This window comes from Falco naumanni, chromosome 4 (assembly GCF_017639655.2).
Source record: "Falco naumanni isolate bFalNau1 chromosome 4, bFalNau1.pat, whole genome shotgun sequence".
Classification (NCBI taxonomy): Eukaryota; Metazoa; Chordata; class Aves; order Falconiformes; family Falconidae; genus Falco; species Falco naumanni.
Window position 1 is genome coordinate 98,341,342 of NC_054057.1, and position 18,945 is coordinate 98,360,286.

At 36.1% G+C, this 18,945-nt stretch overlaps 1 protein-coding gene across 3 annotated transcripts in view; it reads left to right on the forward strand.

The window, feature by feature from the left end:
* The window catches only part of FHIT (fragile histidine triad diadenosine triphosphatase), a 614,337-nt gene that overhangs the window by 190,511 nt on the left and 404,881 nt on the right, over window positions 1-18,945 (forward strand). The window lies entirely within an intron of this gene.

Genomic DNA, 18,945 nt, shown 5'->3' on the forward strand with positions numbered 1-18,945 from the left:
TTCTCTCCCTTCTGATCTTGTCTGACTTGAAAGGTACTCACTGTTGAAGGAGAATGTACTTCACCATAAGGATTTATTTATTCTGTTTGCATTGTTACTGTTGCGTTAAATATAATGGAGTTGATGAAAATCCCATTCTAAATGCTTTGTGCCAGTTTTTCAAATGGAAATAAAAAAAAATAAAGTAATGAAATCACAACTAATTTTTGCTGAATTGCAAATGGAGTAAGTTACCAACTAAATTACTCATTTGCATGCATTCCAGTTAGTGATAAGAATTTCTCAGATTGTAGCACAACCTACACTGGAAGAGATATTAAAAAGCTGTAGCAGTAGCTCCTAGGCTGGAGCCTGGTGCATCTTACCAAAGGCCATGGAGGGATGAGCAGTGTCTTAGTGATGTGTTCAACTGACCTTCAAACCTAGCTGTATGGATAGTAATGAGATCTCTGAAAAATAAGCTCATAAACTGTGTGTCATAATGGGTTCGATCTGTGCAATTAAATTTCTTCCTACTTTGCTAACACATGCTGAAATGCGGCTAAAAAATTCTAATTCCATTGTCATCTAATCCTTTTTATTCACCTGTTTGTCATCATCGTTATTTGGAACTTATAAATGACTTAAAGAAAACCATATTATGCATGAACCTCTCCACCACTTTGTGTGTTTCAGGGGCACTCACGGTACAATTTTGAAGGTGTGCTACTCATGTATGTCCTCTAAAAGTGGAACTGCTTGTCCTCACAAGCTCCAGGGACACGCAGAAGAAATTTTGAAACCTAGTCCATGAGTCCCTTCATTGTGGGGGGTTAAGTACATTCTGCATACTTACACTGTGCCCATAAAGTAAAGAACACTGTGGAAAGCCTGTTCCTGTCATCATGAAAAAATGTAAACCATCTAAATTTTAGATCAGTTGACTGATGATGGCTATAGAAGATCAAATTTCACAGAGACTGCCTACTGTCTTCCCAATGTTGTGATTTTTATTTTTATGACATAATTGTTGAGACCCTATTTTGTATGAAAGCAGCTGATTTTTTGATGGTTGAAAATACTTGATTAAATTTACATTCATATTTCACTGAGTGTTAGGTTAGTTACAGCCTCCCATTTTGTCATTTTTACCTTCATTAACAACTTGCAAAGCATGTTAGCATTTTCACATTGACTTAAAGCTATAGTTTTATAGTAACTGACTTAAGTGAATTTACTTTGAGGTTCCTCTCACTGGAGTGACAGAGATATCTGGGAAAAAAGTTTACCCATTCTTATTTCAGCATAGCAAGAGACCTGGCTAAATGTTTAGTGAAAAAGCCTCATCCTAAGGAGCTGGAAGAAGTCAAGTTTAGAAGACGGGGCAAAGCTGTGTAGAAGGAAGTAAAATTAAAAGGTAGCAAACTTCTGTATGAAAAGTGGCAGGGAAACTGAGGTAGGTTTCAGAAAAAGTAAAATGTTTCCTTTGAGATGTAACACAATAATTGGCATTCTTGGTTATAAAACTGTGAAGTCCTGTTCATAAGTAATGAATATTTCTGGTCCAGGAGATGTTTTCTAGTCTAGTACAGAGCAAATTTGTAATTGGTGTGGTTATGGAACGAACCTGTAATTTTATCCTTTTCATCACACCAGGAAACCCAAACAAACTCAACAGCCATAAATGGACAATAGATAACAGATACACAGGAGGTGGTTGCTGCTGTTGCTGTTTTTCCACTATAGAAAATGTAAGTGCTTGCATCAATAGCAGATAGCCATGTGCTTTGCATTCAGGTACCAACTACCATGAGCTTTCTAAAAGAAAGGAATAAAAAGATATATTTTTTCCTCGGTACATAACTGGATTTAAATTCAGCTTTTTTCACTCTTGTTTTAAGTAGTTTCTGGGTAATGAAGGGGGTGACAGTTACAAGCCATTCTCGTTACAGTTTGTGCATGCCTGGGACCTTTTGTCCTCAACAGAGCCATCAGAATGTGGTATGCAGCACACACACAGTTAACTGAGTCTGGGCAAGGTATTGCATGGATTGCTCTTATGGCAGAATATAATTAAAAGAGATGATTGGAATACATGGTTATTCATAATAGATGTCACACAATTACCATAAGTAATGCAATACATCCAAAATCTCCATTTGTAATGAAAATAGATTTGCTGGAAAGTCAATTGGAATTTTCATTTATTGCTTATTGTTTCTAGCATATTGGAATATTTTGTGCTACTCAGTGTAATACAACTATGTGTTTTCTTCAAGTACATAGTTTTGAGAGGCATCTGATACTAATGTCCTTCTGCAGCTCCTGAGAGGAGATGTAGAGATACAATGTTAAACAGTCATCTCATCTATTTGCTGTGAAGAGCCTAATATGTAGCATTTTTCTTGTGAAACATACCTTAATATTCCCTGGTGTACCATAATTATAATCTAATGAAGATATTTCATAATTTCAGAAGTAATCATCATCATATATTTAAAGGACTTGTGTTGTGGTTTAACACCAGCTGACAGCTAAGCCACCACTCACTCATTTCCCCAGTGCGATGCAGGGGAGAATGGGAAGGGTAAAAGTGAGAAAACTCATGGACTGAAGATAAAGACAGTTTAATAGGCAAAACAAAAGCCATGTGAACAAGCAAAGCAAAATGAAGAATTTATTAGCTGCTTCCCATGGGCAGGCAAGTGTTCAGCCATCCCCAGGAAAACAGGGCTTTGTTATGTGCAGTGGTTACTTGGGAAGACAAATGCTGTAATTCCGAATGTGTGGGCCCCTCTCCTCCTTCTTCCTCAGCTTTACATGCTGAGCATGACGCCATATGGTGTGGGACATCCCTTGGGTCAGCTGTCCCGGCTGTGTCCCCTCCCGACCCCTTGTGCCCCCCCAGCCTCCTCGCTGCTGGGGGGGTGAGGAGCAGAGAAGCCCTTGGCGCTCTGTAAGCGCTGCCCAGCAGTAACGAGAACATCGGTGTGTTACCAACGCTGCGTCCAGCACAAATCAAATCCAATCCAGCTGTATACTAGCTACTATGAAGAAAATTAACTCTGTCCCAGGCAAAATCATTGCAATCTCCAACAGTGAAGAAGGGAAAAAAGGGCATGCCATGTAAATGAAAAATAGGCAGGAATGCTCGCTAAACATATAGAAATGAAGGAATAGTGTGCTGTGGTGTGCCTTCCTCATACCTTCACCAGGGCATAAATAATACCATAGGCTAATCTCTTCAGACTACCTGGTGCAGGTGTCAGTCCTTTGAGAGGAAATCCAATTTACTCTGTTCTCCCAGTAAGTGCAGACACAGAGGTCTGAAGAGAGTCCAGTCACCAATACAGATTTATTAGGAGGCAGCTTAAGGAAAACTGTTCACAAAAGGAATATTTTGAAAACAATTGCTTTATTCTGAAGCAGTACTAGACTTCTGCATACACATGCAAAATAACTGAGTTATGAGATGCAAGGCCCTGACTCTGTTGAGCTTTATCCCTTCTTTTATCTGTTGTTTTTGAGAGTTCTTCCCCTTCTTCTTTTCCTCCTCTCCACTCCCGTAGCAGTTAACTCATGCCCAGTGGTGTGCTTTCCTTCACTGCCTGCTCAAGGAGGTAGCACATACAGTATCTCCCACTTTGCTGCATGCTCAAGGCTGCTTGGTTGTGCTCCTTCAATTGTTTAGGAGATGTTTGCTAATTGGGTAAATTATGTATTAATAATTTGTCTTGTGTAAAGTTATAGATGAACATAGTAGACAATGGAGGCTTTGTTGTAAAATGATGCTAGAGTAGGAAATGAATGCATAATTCAGTGATACAGGTGTTTTCACTTTATCTCTCATACAGTATCTAGATTTCTAAGGTTACACGTGTGTAGTCTGCTGTTCATTTTCTAATGTATTTTGCTTTTTGATGTTCCTTGTAACCTGTGACTTCTACTGTTTCTGATCAAAACAGCAGAAGTCTTAGAGTGAGCTCTTGAGCAGATGTTCATGTTGTACAATAAAAGTTGAGAATTCCCCTACTGATACTCTTTAGTTTAACATCATATTGTATGCAGATGAGTGACCTCTCTACAGAAGCTGCTTAAGAACAGTTAGTTTTAGTTCAGGATTTATTATCTTTATCAGTTAATAATTGGAAATGCATTGAGATGACCTCATTGCTCCTTGTTTCATAGAATTAGAAATTGTGTGTGACAAGTATGAGTTTGAATAGGTGAATCTGGAAATTCTGCTTTTTAGCGCAGTCTGGTCTGATGAACATGTAGCCAAATACAAGGTTTTGCTCTGATGTGTACGTAAAAATGCAACTATTTATGAATGTATTTTGAACATGTGTCATTGTGTGCTTCTGTAGTTCTTTTTCTGCCTCTCCCAGGTAGAATTTGCCTGGTTGCAGGGAAAGAATATATGGCACAGATTATATATTTATATCATGTCATAGAAATTAACATTGCCAGAATTCAGGAATTGCAGTTGAATCACTATAAGTGCACATTTCAGCAACACTTTCTTAGGCTCAGTTTTATTAATCTCATTTGGTATTTAGCTCACATTGCTCATTCATACTCTGAGGATAAAGTTTAGCCAAAATATTGTAATGATATAGTTGAGCAAATAAATGGCATTCCAAGTCAAGAAGAAACCCAGACCTCAGTTGTGAAAACAGTGCATTTCTGTTGATGCTATTGAATTCAAAATCATGTGTGATATGGGGAGCAAGACGAAGAAGGGAAAAGCAGAGAAAGGGGAGAGAGAAGTAGATTTATGTTTGCCATCTTAATTTTGCCCTTTCAGGTGCATCTGGGTGCTGTTTGTATACGGTTACACAGCTGCTTCTTCGGCACACGTCTTTTTTCTTCATGTTTGGTGGTGATGGTGAATAAGCTCATGAAGTGTCTTGATTTCAGAATCTTTAAGAGCTCAAAATGTAGTGAGACTTGTGATAACATTACAAGAATATAAAAGAAGTTGTCAGAATGATTTTGCCAGAGGAAGCTGAAAAATGACTTGATCATATGTTTGTATATAGGAACAATTTTTCCAGCAATATATGAAAGTCTTAGCCTAGCAAAGGCATTAATAGGAGATGTAGCCATACATTTAAAGCTAGAGATACATGAACCATAAGCAGTGTTTTTTATTTTATTTTTTAAGTATTGAGAGTAATTCAGTGACTGAAAGAAACTGCTGGAATTGAGGTGCATTTATTATTATTTGGTACTTTGAAATCAAGATTGGACTTCTCTTTGAGGTTAATAAGATGCTATTATCTTCATGGAGGAATGATAATGATGGAATCTGTTAGCTGGAGGATATCAGAATAATTTATCTCTTTCTCACTGGCTGAATGACATGGACTGTTCATGGGACAACAATGAGCTGTGACATTTTTTTTCCATTCTCAAGTCTTCAAGATGAAATCTCATCTTCCTTACAAGAAAGATTGATATAAGAAGGAAGGAAAAGATTTGCGTTAGAAACTGAAGTCAAGATATTTGGATAACCTTTCACAGAGGAGGTGGGTCTTACCTTTGAAGGGATATCATTTAACTTTGAAATCAGTAGTAGAGAATTACAAACAAAACAGCTTTATTGACCTGCAACTTGAAATTCCTGCCAGGAGCTTGGAAGGGAACATAAAGTTGTGTTGTTAACTGTCTATTAATAGCTAATTTAGAATTTGTTACACATCTGCTGAATTTGTGTATTATTGGTTGTATTTCTTTACGCCTGCACACCTAATATAACTTCTGTGAGCTGTATCCAGTGTGTAGCAAAATTGAATTAATTTGAACTATATCTGAAATAAAGATCAACGTTTTGGGATTTTAATTTTGCCTATTCATGAGGACATAGCAGGATACCTCTGCCAAGCATTACCTATCTGTTGAATGTCTGGGTACAAGGACCGCCCAGCAATGTTGAAAACAGCCTGAAACTTCCTTGTTAGAGCCAAATGCCTTGTGTCTCAATGTTCTATTGACATTTTTGGCAGAAGGTCCACCTATCGTGTTTGCAAAATGAAATTACATGGTATGCCGCCATGTCTGCCCCCAATTACTTTAAGTCCAGGTAGTGCAAATGAAAGACAAAATGAAAGCAAACTTTTTAACATACTAAATTTTGCGTAGCCCTATTGTGGTGGAGGGAAATTATGTCAGGAGCAAGAACTTTATAAGCACTTTGGAATAAGTTCAATGTATTTTTCAATGACTCTCCTTAAAAAAAATTAGTGAGAGACTTCAGACATGGCTGCTTATATGGAATTGCAGAGGAACTTGTAGAGTATTGTGAGAATGTTTGTTGTTTAGGGTATTCTCTTTCTGCAGTCATTTTGAATGAATGTAAAACATAGAATTGCCACCCTTCTTAGGTAGTAGGAAGACTTTAGAAAAAAAAAAAAAAAAGGCAAAAAAAGCCACCTAATTGGTATCCAGTCATGTGGAAGGATGCTAATGACATCTCTGCTCAATTAACGTTTCCTTACTATGACCCTATCAATATTAATAAAGTAAGTTATACTTGCTGATCTTTCAAAAAAAAAAATCTGAATCTGACCTGGAGAACATTCATCACAAAAATATTGTGGAGTTGTATAACCCTATTTTTATCTTACTCTGAAAACTGTGATGTTAATGGAACACTGCTGACTCAGCATGATATTTCGGTGATGTTATTTTAGCTTAGCAAACAGTGAAAGTCTCACTTTTTTCTCTCCAGTTCCTTAACAAAATAAAATGCAATGCATTTAATATTGATTATGACTTGCTTATAAATACCATATGGTACTGAATCATTTTTTTAAATGTGGAGAAACATGCTTCTTACATGAAAGTTAGGCATTAGCTGAAAGGAACTGGTGCAATCAGGTGTTTGCAGAAAGCAAAACCAAGAAACAGCTTACAATAGCTTTTATGTATTCAGTTGAAAGAGAAAAATTGGAGAGGATTTTGAATTGAACTGAACTGCTTTCCTTAATGTTTATAACATCTGGCTTGGTTTTTATCACGTGGCTCAACTAGTAATCTATGCTTGATTTTTACACCATTAAAAGTTGAAAGAAATATTTTAGTTCAGTTACAGTCGTTAATAATAATGGAGTTGGTGCAGATCTTATTCAGACTGGAACACCATAGAAAAAAAAAAATAGGACTGTGCATGTTAGAAAGCATATCAGGCTCAGGTTAGCCTCTGAAGATGGGAATAATGCATGGAAATAATGAATTTTATTTAGGGAGCGAGGGGCTGTAGCACTGTGTGCAGATATGTATTTCTATGCTGTGCTCCTTCACTTGTATGTAAAGGTCTCTTCTGATGATTTTTTAATAACATTTGTTACTACTTTATATATAAATCTTAAACTTTTTTGATCCAATTTGAAGCTGAGGGGGCACAAGAAGTCAAGTTGAGATTTTTTTTTCCTGTGTGTGTGGATGGTACACCTAATCCAAACCTCTAGTAAGGGTCTAGGTCAGACTTTATTCATCCTTAAACAAGAAAAACCTGATCCATTTATATGGCGCTCACAGCAATATTGTTTGTTTTAGTCTAACTCTGGTATGTAGTGTGGATTCTTTATTGTAGTTGATGACTGTATGTTTTTCAACAGTCATCACTCTCTTAGAAGCCCACGGATGTATCTGCTCATTCGTGTGTTTACAGTGCTTGCAGAGTAGAGGATAGTCTGTAAACCTGACTAGAAATGCAAGGGGGTTTAATACTCCTAAATTAAATAACAGGATGCATAATGATGAGTATTTTGATGTGAAATTGATGAGTCTGACACTGCTAAATGAAAGAGAAAAAAAATAGTATTTCAACCAACCAGTAGAAATACAAGGGCCTATTCTGTGCAATGGTTGGATTGCTGTTGTGCCTATATATATTCCAAAAAGTACAGCTTTTGAGATGTTCCTTTAATTCTCTCAACATTTGGAGGGTGGGGTCAGGGGAAGGGCAGCGATGTGCGGTCCAGCTTTGAGTATGTTCTTATATCCTCCTTAACCTTTAACTGTCACATTGGTGGTACCTGAATGAATCTAACTTTGTACCTCAGCTAAAGTGTTGTCCATAGGGGATCATTTTATATTGCCTACAAGGTATCAGAGTAAAGAAGATAATGTGATTTGATGATTGTGTTTTGTCATGATTGAAAAGGCACAGAGCGATGCTCAGTTTGTCTTTTTACATAATGAAAACCGAATCAGAATTGTCATCTGATCTGTCAGAGGATTCGGCAGCAATAACTGTCTTCTGTCTCATTACTTCCCCTTCCCTTTTGAAACTTTTTAATCTTTGCAAGAAAAATTGGGAAGTGTTATAGATCTCAAGTATTTGTTGTGCCCATTTACTTACTTATGCACAACTAAAGGGTACATACTTCTAAAATCTCTTCACTGAAATGGTGATTTTGTGAGGAGATGAAATGGTTCTCATTTGTCATAGAGACCTCCTATGTTCTTTATCACTGCAGATCTGAGGAGAAAAATAATGATTTACCTAATGTAATTATGTCTTTAATTCATATGGTGGCTTAAAATGGTCAAGTTTTTTTAAGCCATTTATGGTTGATGGTTTAGATTTTAAAAGCCATTGCTGAGATTATGATGAGTGACTCCAGTGATGATTGTTTCCACTTGCGGGTGTGGGGAGGGCAGTTTCTTTAACTTAAAAACCATCAGTATTTGTCCCTTTGTAAGCAAGATGTGTATTCTTATTCCTTATGCTGTACCAGTTGGTCAGTAGTCACAGACTGTTGTCCATTTCTACCCCCAAAGAAGGTAGCTTAACAGTAATATATTCTTAATCCAAAGGAATTTGAGAATATTTTATAGTTGGAATCCAGATATTTGGGATTAGGAACATATGGCATGTGAAAACATGTATTTAAAAGTGCTTCATTTAAAATCCAGTAGATTAAAAAAAAAAATGCCAGTACGAATACTGGACAGAAAAGGAAGAAAAACAATGTGGAAGTATAATGTGTTTTGTTTTTCTCATGAGAGACAGTGCGTGTTTGACTGTCCTACTGTTCTATGGCTGAGAAGGTTCCCATGGGTTCCTTAGTATTGAGTGCACTGAAAGCCAGCAGACTCATAGAAACCTAATGTTATTCCAAATCTTGAATCTAATTTTTGTTCATTGTCAGTTGAGCTGCTGCACTCTGCAAAGCCTCTGCTGTCAGAGACACAGAATTCTGAGTATCTGTTTAAGAAGGTCCTCTGTGACTTCCTAATTATATTTCATGACAGTCCTGCTTTGTTGAGTATAATAATGAAATGGAAAACTTTCAAAATTAATTTTAATATAAACCTATAATATACACAACACAGTGATAAACCTTGAAAAACTGCCATTCACACTAATTAAATATCATTACCTTTGCTTACTACTACATTGTCTGTATTTTGTTCGTTAAGTAAAGGGAAGCAGAAGTGTGCTGCATATACTGAAAGCAATTCAGTTTGCCCAATTAGCAAAGTTTAAGATTGATTTCAGAGGCACATTTTATCTTAGGGTTTTATTTGTTTTGTGCCTTTTGATGTAAAAATGGTAGCCTTAAAATGTTTTTCCTTTTTATGTTGTTGAGACTTAATTTAACTCTAAAACTTCCTATGCAGATTCAGTTGAAATTTGTTTTAAATAGCCATGCCATAGAAAAAGAAAAAGGCAGTCATCATCTTTCCATTATGCTCCTTGGAATTAGTGATGCTAGGCACACTGAATACGGAGGATGTAACATTGGGTGCTGTTTTCTTTTAGTGCCTTGAATCTGCTCTGTTAGAAACTGATGCCCAGGCCTGGCCTTCGCTGCTGTGCAGTATTTGGTAATGGGGATGTGGTGGTGCATTTGGCACTGACAAAAGGAAGTAGGAAAGTAATTAATTGGACTTGACTCTGCAGATGACAATGCAGTTCAGCTCACTTCAGAATATAAAAATACCCCACATGATGGACGTTTGGAATTAGTTTCTAAATAACTTGAAAATGTCTTTTGCTGGAGCTGTAGAAACACTAAGGAATAACTCCAAAACTGGAAGGCTGTTATTGCTTATTTCCCTGTTCCCTCCAATACCTTTTGGCATCTATGAGAGATTCAGTACAGTGAAAGAACAGGTAATCTGAAGGAAAGAATATTTTTTCCCAGTTCTTCAGAAAACAAAGATAGATAGCTTAGTGAAAGGAAGATAATTAAACTTAAACTCTTTAGATTATCTAGGTCTATAAGATGGCAGTTATTAACCCAGTTAATGTCTGAGTTTGTTCTCCAAAACTGTATTGATTTGGTTGTTTCAACTATATTTCTGTAAATTAGCGGTGCCAACATACATGCTTTGCCCTATAAGTGAGGCTAAGCTAATATGCAATACAGAGAAGGAAACCCTATTATTTATTCAGGTCAAGTTCAAGAGAATTCTTAAAATTTTGCTAAACTAATAATTAAAATAAAATATTTAAGAATAAGTAAGCATTAATTGCTTTTTTGAACTGAACTTCCAAATCTGTTTTCCACCTATGAAGTCATCAAACTTAGACTGTGAATTCACAATGACATGTTCTGGGGGGAGGAAGGGGATATGCTTTTTTCCTGTAGTGTTTTGTTGCTTCTTCAGTTTCATAACTGAGTTGATTTTGATTGTTTAAAGTTACCTTGCCCATCAGCGGTTCAAGCTAGATAAAGAACTCTGCTCTCATGAAACCCCACCTGCAGTACTGTGTTCAGCTCTGGGTCCCCTACTTAAGATGGTCATGGACCTGTTGGAGCAAGTCCAGAGGAGGCCATGAAGATGATCAGAGGGCTGGAGCACTTATTCTGTGAAGACAGGCTGAGAGAGTTGGGGTTGTTCAGCCTGGAGAAGAGAGAAGGCTCCAGGGAGACCTTATAGCAGTCTGCCAGTGCCTAAAGGGGAGCTAAAGAAAGCTGGAGGGACTTTTTAGAAGGGCGTGTAGTGATAGGACATGGGATAATGGCTTCAAGCTATAAGAGGATATATTTAGACTAGATATTGGGAAGAAATGCTTTACCGTGAGGGCAGTGAGGCACTGAAAGAGGTTTCCCAGAGAAATTATGGATACCTCATCCCTGGAAGCATTCAAGGCCAGGTTGGATGGGGCTTTGAGCAGCCTGGTCTGGTGGAAGGTGTCCCTGCCGGTGGCAGGGGTTTGGAAGTAGATGAAAGTAGATGATCTTTAAGGTCCCTTCTGACCCAAACTGTTCTATGACATGGTATGTTTTAACTGAAGAACACACATAGCATCTGGTGAAATCTAATTAATTTACTTCTTTTCCTGTACATAAAATACTGTAATGAATTAAAGAGAATCTGATAAAAAGGTTGGCTTGGTCTATTAATATTAGACCCAAAGATTCACTTAGGAAGCAGCCAATTTGTAGCTAAGAAGAAAGTTGCATTTTTATAAGGCTTTTGTAAGCTGGTAAACTACATTAATCTAACAAAGGTCTTGTCCCTACTTGGGTTCTTTGTGGATTTTAAACATATTTTTCCTTGTATTAATCTTTCCACTTCTCTGCCTATTGTGTGTGTCTCATTTAGAAGATTGTGGTTGAGTGAAGATGCTCAGTACAATCACAAAGGCTATGATCTCTTTACAAGTCTACTTAAATCAATACATAGCTTCTGATGGCTACTTAATGACTGCCTTAGAATCCCTTATTATTTTTCTTTTTCTTGTCAAGGAAAATGGTTTTGATGGGAGGGGAAAAATAAGAAACTGTATTTATGCGAAATAAGTCTTTTAGATTGCTGGCCATAGGTAGCTAGTTAGTAAATATTTACACTGATAACCTGGGGTGACCGTAATGTTTTTTGAATATCTATTAATAAAATAGTACTCTTTTAATGTCACAGTTGAATGTGCTTCTTTCTTCTTTCTTATGATGGTTATGATCCACTACAACAGGTTTTGCATTGTGTTGAGATATACTTTAAATGGTGGCTTTGAAGAAGAAAATATTGCTGACAACAAAATTTCTCTTCTTTTTTCCTGCCTGTTTTCTTACATAAATAATTTATCTTCATCTTGTGTATGGATAGCTCTAGTCAATAATCAGTTTCTTATATCATTATGACCCTGTCTTTGAACCCTTCATAGGAACACTGAGAAGTAACCCATAGTAATGCAGTAGAAAATATGATAACTTTCTTAGGCTGTGAAGGAACACTGTGTTTAGGTGTATCAAGTAAACTCATTTGTACATCAGGATTTGATAGAGCTAAAAAAATATTGTTCGAAGTTTCAATGTATTTCATTGTCATGAATGAATATTCAAAATCGTGAGCCTTCTTTTAAATGGAGATGCATCACATAGACTCTAAAATCTAAATGATATGTGCTAGTTTCATTTGGAAGTATAATTAAGGTGTATAATGTCATTTAACTGTTTAATGAACTCTGCATAATGTAATGGAATACAAATATTTGACCTTCCTGACAGTGACTGATGGATTGAAGTTGCACAGCATGATATCATTAGAATGTCAAATAATATCATTATTCATGATTATCAGGAATTATTCAGGTGAAATGGCAAATGTAATGGAAAGCTATTATTTGTGTGTGGGCCGCAGATTGACTTTCTTTGTCAGTGCCAGTCTCTTGATGATACAGGGGGAAGATACTCAGATTTATTGAGCTACAAAGAATTAATGTTATAGGTTAAACAAATGTCAATAATATCAGAAAAGTATTTTCAGTAGGTCAGGTCATGTATTAAGTCTCTAAGAGTAACTACTAGTGATAGTTTTTACTTCTACTTTTACTTCTGCTAAATATTGAAAGCATCTTATGTTACAGACTGTTTGCAGCATAAGAATATATATCAGTAATCATAATTTTCTGAGTGATTTTCTGATTAGTAGAAAGAAAACTTATCATACAGACTGTTTGCAGTAGAAGTTACATTTGACTTTCTATTCTCAGAAGCCTAAATGCAGAGTCCAGGCTTTTGTTCCAAGAAGTTGTTGGTTAGAATTTAAACTAAAATCACAACTAGGTATTTTTCCTTCACTAAAATCCACAGCAAATTGATGGCCTAGGTCAGGAACTACCATAGACTTTCAAACAGGCCATCCAGACGCCTAAAGCTGAGCACACACTTATGCAGTTTGTTGAATTATGGCCTATAGAAATAAATGATGAGTAACCTGCATTGATTTGGATAATTAAGATCTTACACCGGAGACATGAATGAGCTGTGAAAATGGATTTTGCCTATCAGGACAAAAACTGTAATAATGTTTTATGACGTGCTTTCTGCTAGGTCTGAGTCATACCAAATGATAATTTTGAGGTCCTGACCTGCAGATACCAGCCACATTGTTCTTGCCAGTAGGAGGTGGCACACTTAAGAAGGGCCTGAAGGATCAGCTGCTATGTTCACAGTGAAAACAGGATGAATCTGCAAATTATTTGGCTGACTGCACAGGACAGCTTATTTTCTCAGAATTCCTGGAGTCGCCATAGGATTTGTAGGGGTCAGTAATGTGTATTTGGTATACAAATAGGCTTTTATCAGTAAGAGGTAGCCTGTAGATAGGCCAGTGCCTGCAGCATGGTATGGCCAAGGACAGAACAAACACATGGTGAACAGGAAAGCTGTGCAGTGAGGGCTGCATGCCGTGCTGCAGGATCACACACCACTATATTTTTATATTAAGATGGGGTTGTACCTTGGTTTTGGGTTGTATGGTAGGTGTTCATAGCTTTAGTAAGGGATAGGTGTCCCTGCTCACTTCCTAGCACCGTTACTTCTATGCTTTGAAGCTTTAAAAAAGCCATGATGGACCATGGTAGACGGCCAAGACTAACAACCCTCCTAATTCCTATAGACACTTAGCTAAATGCATGCCATCTGAAGATACCCAAACTACTGTCTTGGTGAAGTACTCTTACAGTTTAACCACCTACAGCATGGAGTTTTGTTAAGATTGGCTTTTGTCTTACTTCACTGTTGAATTTTGCAGTTTCTGTTCAGCTCTGTACAGCCTCCGCTGAAATGTCTCTTTTTTCTTCTTCCCTATAGACATACTCACAGTAATTTGAAGTGCTTCTTGATTTGTGTATTAAACCTAAGTCACAGTCATAACAATCTGATTTACCTTTTGGTCATGATGTGTAAGTTGTAAAACCAGGCTGAAGATGGCAGCTTGGGAATTTCTGTGGAAGCATGGTTTCTCTTAAGTCCCTGTACAGTGTAAATGCCCTTGAATGGGCTAACAGAAGGCCAGGTGATTTCCAATACTTATTGTCAGAGTGTTAAAAACTTCTGAATCCTGTTTTGTTCCCTGCTGCTCTGGGCTTCTACCTCAGTCAACAAGTTTTCAATCTCACCAGAACTCCCACTTCACAAGCTGTCAAATGACTGGTCGAGTGGTAAATGGAAACCTTAAACATGTATGTGTGTGTGTGTATGTGATTTGAAGTATAACTTATTACCAGGGAGCTGAAAAGTAGCCTATCCTTGAATATGCAAAAGATGGTGAGACATAACCCTTCACCCATTATGAAAGTCTGGCAATGGGGAGGAGAGACGTTATTGTTGCCATCATTGTTTTCTTTTTAAAAAACTAGAATGCAGTTCCAAAGCTGTGATGGAGTGTGCCAGTTGTTCATCCTTCCAGCAGCAGACAGGGTGGACAAGTGTTTTTACACACTCAGGGAGCTGCATGTTGTGGCTTTGTAGCAGAATGGTAACAGTGTTTATCAGATGCTTGCAAGTTATGTTGTGCATATACACAGTGTGTTGCTCCTCCAAATACAGAAGATCCTGACTTTGCAAAGCAGTTCCAAAAGAAAAATTCCAGTGCTAGCAAACTGCAGAGCCTAGGGCTCTGACCCCGGTCATGTATACGATGTAAACAAATTCCTATGCGATTTTTAAAATTGTGTTTGGTTATCTTACTGCTTTTATCTTACAGAAAAGAATAAAAAAACAGAAAGAAGCAGTAAAGGTGGTGCTAATTTGACCTTTGTGTACTGCGGTGAATGGTCCTTATTAATTTAAGCTCTTCCTACTGATTAAGATGAGGTCACGCAATAAAACTAGCTTTGAGTAAAACTTTGTAGGAACAGATGATGAATTTGTATAACAAAAATAACATTTTAAAGTTTTATGAAATCATAATAAAAAATCTTACTACATTTTACTGTCTTGGGTTGCGCATTTAAATCTTCTAAATAAAAGGAATGTCATATGTGTGGGGTCAATAAGTTACTGTTTCAGAGATTCAACTGTCTTTCCTAAGAGTATCAGTTTAGACTAAATTTGCAAGTAAATTAAGTAGAAAGCATTTTGTATGTCAACAACAGTAAGCATTTACCATGTATGTATCATGATAACATTTAAATGTTATCATTAATCTTGAGGCTGGAAAAGTTCTTTGCCCAATTTTAAGCAGATTTGGCAGAGTGGCAGAGTGTATGTCAGATGTAAGTAGGCAGTAGAGTGGAGGAGAGTTACTAATGATGATCCAAAGCGAAGATTTTACAGGGTCTTGCCTTTTATTAGGCAGTAAAGAGATCATGCTAAACTGATTCCTCAAGGCATAAATCCACAGGAAATCAGTTTGATTTTGTGAGGTGTTTTTTCTTTAAATTATTTTTCACTGCTCATAAAACTCTTTGTTTGTAGTATCATTAATGATACAGAAATGAAGAAAGCATGTTCCTATTTAGAGATTAATAGTTCTTTTCTCTTGAAGTCTTTGAAGTCTTTGAGTAATAGGTATATAATATTGTAATCACACTATAGCTTAAAATATACCTGTATGTGAATGTAATTAATATATTTAGGTGCTCCTGGTATTGTTTATCAGGCATATGTTTTATTTTTGAGAATCTCCAGCACTAGTACAATATAATTTGATTTACCCAATTCCATTCTCAGGTTAGTTTGTTGCTTTAGTCCAATGCTTGTGCATATGCTATTTTGCTTGATGAGACAGGGAAAATTGAAATGGATTAAAGTGAATTGTAATGAATTATAATTACCTGTATTCATAACATGTATTGAAGAAGAAATAGCTTTGTGAGCCATTAGAGTTATAGGAGAAGATCTGAATTCTATAAGGGTACAAAATTTATATTTAGCTCATACTGAATGATAAGAGAAACTGAGTGATAATATGAAAAATAAGCATGAAAATTAGTTTTAGTCTTTTATCTTTTCAAGTGCAAGTGACTGTGGTTTTGCATAGGAGTGTACATTTGCTCTAGACTTTACTTGAAAGAAGACTAATCATGCCCAAGTATCCAACGTTGTGTCATTTTATCTCTTTTTGCTGAGTCTCTTAACTTCTTTTCCTTTGGCTATGCATGCCAAACAAACAGCAAACAAAAAGAACAGCCCTAATTTTATGATTACTCGCTCACTTCAAAACATAGTAAGATAAAAATTGCATCTCATCAATTCTTTGTGTATATTATTAGAGTCAAGCCATGTGTTTAGCACGTACTTTGTACTTCAATTGTTAACAGCTATGGAAATTAAATTTTTAACGTTACATATGCTTATGGGTAGGACATGAATTTCCCACTAGAAAGTATGTTTCTCAGAAAAAAAATTATGGATGACATGCTTATTTTAAGGTTAGTAAAACAGCTTAATTAGAATGAGAATTGTCATTTATAATCACAATTATTTTTTTATTTCAAATTGGTACCCTGCTTCAAAAGAGCTCTTGTCCCAGAAAGACAAGACAGATTCATATGTTTAAAAAAGAAATGGCAGAGCCAAATAGGTCTTGTCACTTTCATATGTAGAAATCAGTGACCATGAACAAAACTGATGTCCTTAAGGCTGTTAGGTTTCAGCAGGTGGAATTCTTTTTAAAACTATGCCTGCTATGTCCCATCTTGAAGTCTTAGTCTTTTCTGCTGTCCTGTAGGGATTCTCAGGTCATTTATAGTGAATTCCATTGAACAGTAATTAGCTTTGATCTAAAGATGTTGTTTTCCTGTATAATAATAATAAAAAAAATAATCTCCAGTCTCCTAGGACTTACTTTCTTTAGTTTGACTTCCTGCCCTACCATGTATCCAAGTAGAAGTTTCAGATACTTATTACAAGGCTATTTATATTCATGACTGTTTATTTCTATACAGAAACAAGAAAATGAACTTTTGAATAATACCTTCATTAAAATAAAATAAAAATAAACTTTTAACAAGTCCGTTGTTTTGATGTAAATATGGAATAAGGAGAACACTGCTTCGTCTAAGGGATGCTGGTTTTTTAATTCAACTTTTTTTCTTTGTCTTTAGGGAATGTTGAATTTCCAGCAGTGTAGGACTGTGTATTGTAGACATAAAGAAATATTAGAATGATTATGTATGTAGTAGTTCTCATAAACACCTTTTTAGTCTAGTTTGGGCTTTAAAACAAGTACTGTTGTAATGGCACATGTAGTTCTGTTCCTGATGTAGTAAATTTTCAGAAAATCAATAACAGCATAAAGACAGAATTAGTAGCTACCTCAAATGTCTCCATGTGAATGTAAAGGCTGTCTTATCTGTAAGGAGCTGATGGCTATAAAATGAAATGCATTTAAATACATGGCTGAAGATGATTAAAATATCATACAGAACCAAAGCACTTCAGCTGTAGATAGTCATTAAATTGACCATTAATAACTTGTGATATAAAGGAATATTACTGTGTTCATAAATTTTGTATGCAGATTTTATTAAGCTGGCATGTTATATGAATTGATTCCCTGACATCATCTAGCTGTGGCTGCATAGATAATAGTGTCTCGTATGAGTTTTCTACAATCTGGGAATTCTGACTGATTGTTTCTAGCTAGAAATTACGATTTTGTTCTGGATGGCAGATCTTTCAACCAGCTGGCAATCAAACCCCGTAATTATAATGTTATGTTTGTAATGGCTATAGTTTTAGGTCAGTATATGTGTCACAGACTCCTTTTTTCCAAGGCTTATAACCTGGATAAAAACATGCTCAGACCTGACCAATACAGTTACGATATTTTTAACCTGCTAATTAATCTTTCTTCCCTCCATTCTTTCCTTTTCTCATTGAACTATGGGATTCCATTCTGTACATAATATTTATTAATTAAAATGTTAGCTTACCAGGCCCTATATTACAAAAACATATCAATAACCCCCTAGCATTTTAGAGCTTTTTACTGTCTATTTAGTAGTTGATCTGTTTTAGGGAAGACCATGTCATAAAAAGTAAAATTTTACAGGGATTCGTTACTCTAGCATGTCCAGATAATTTCTCTAAAAGCAATGGAGTATGCCTGTGGATGCAAAACTTGAGAAATCTTGTCTTCCCCGTTGTCACTGATGTAGTATCATTATGGGGAAATCAAGGGAAATAAAACAGATGAGTGTAGTGTAGGGTCCATGACTTTTTATACAGATGCTCTGTGCTAAAGATATGTCTTTAAAAACGGAATTCTAATAGGGGTATCTTGTAGCTGCTTGATTTTTACCAGCAAAAAGGTATTCTGGCATTTCTCTCCTTTATATCAGCAGTAGAATTGTTTTTATAAAAAGATGGGCCTGTGAGCTTAAGCATGACTCAATGTGTGTCCAAACAGGCCCTTCTGTGATAATAGTAAATGCATTTTCAACAAGCTAATGTATTTATTGCAAAAGTCTGGTTATTCAAGAAGCTGCAGTATAATAAAGAATGGATAATGAAGCATCTGAAAATGTATCTTGTATGCCAGTTTAGTACTAGTGTTATTATCAGCTGTATTTTGCTACTGGTGGGAGATCTTGTGTTTCGGTATAATGAAAAACTGAAAATTACAAAACATTCACTATCCATTAAATAGAAAGCATCTCTTTCATTTTTTTCAAAGTTAGTTATTTAGATTATTAACCAGAAGTACACTATTGAATGTAATATAATGTACAGTGATTTATCTGTGTTTATTCTGAAGGTGAAATTTAGTTTT